Here is a 1,139-nt window from a genome sequence, read left to right on the forward strand (position 1 = left end):
TTGGGTGGTTGTAGGGTTGGTATTGGAAGGGGTAGGGTGGTATCACAATCTTCTCATTTTCATTTCTTGGTTGCTCATGTTGTTGTTGTGTTGGCGGTGGTGCTTGATTGGCTTGATTTGGGTTGGTGGGGATGAGATAAGATGGGATTGGAGAAAGAGGGCCTCTTCTTGGTGAAATTCATGGCAAACCATTCACTGGTAGGTAAACGGGGTTGCTCCCTTTGGTGATCCATTTAATCCTCTTCTCATAACCCTCATGGGTTATCCAATGGTGTTGTATAAGAATTAGCTCCTCGTTGATTCTCGTATTTCCCGGAAGTGGTGTATACTCATTGTTTTCATTAAACTTGGAGTTGAAGTGTTTTGCAAGTCTTGTGATGAGTCCCCCATTTACAATGTGCTTCATACCATCATCATCCCCGTTTCGGAATTTTGCCCATTTCCCTAGGAAAACAAGCGGGGCGTTGAAATGGTACCCACTTCTCCCTTGAATATCAAGATAGGATTCCATAAAGACAAGGTCTAGCTCATTTACTATTGCCGGATCTCGGCGAGCAAGAAGAGTTCCGGATAGGAATCGGTAAGTGAGCCTAATAATGGGATTTTGGATGTGAAAGGCTAAATATTCCTTGATATAGGAGAAATCTCGACCCGTCATAACTCTCCCTAAGGGTGCCACACTATAATTTCTCGGCCTTGATGTTCGGGTAGGTGAAACATCTATCCCAAGCACACTTGCAAATTCGACAAGGGTCATCATCCTAGTTGTACTTTCCAATCTAAACTCTACACATATTGTCTTGTTCAAAGTGGTAATCTTTAAGAAACTCAAGAATTCAAGGACTAGAGACCGATATGTTCGTTCATGCATATGGAACAAAGTAGAAAGACCAAATAACTCGAAGAGAGCTTTCGTTTGGTGATAGATTCCAAGTTTTCTCAAGGTTTTATGGCACATGAATTTGGTAGGAAGAATATTCTTACCAAGTAATCGGTGGAAAACGAGCCTTTGAACATCATTGACAAACTCTATATTGGAAAATTCATCAAGCTTGGTGAGGTCAACTATCTCCTCATGTTCTCTTCTTAAAGTGTTGATGTGAGAAGTGGATGAGCTTCCTCTTACCCTTGGTCTTCTT

The sequence above is a fragment of the Silene latifolia genome, unplaced genomic scaffold (assembly GCF_048544455.1).
Source record: "Silene latifolia isolate original U9 population unplaced genomic scaffold, ASM4854445v1 scaffold_96, whole genome shotgun sequence".
Classification (NCBI taxonomy): Eukaryota; Viridiplantae; Streptophyta; class Magnoliopsida; order Caryophyllales; family Caryophyllaceae; genus Silene; species Silene latifolia.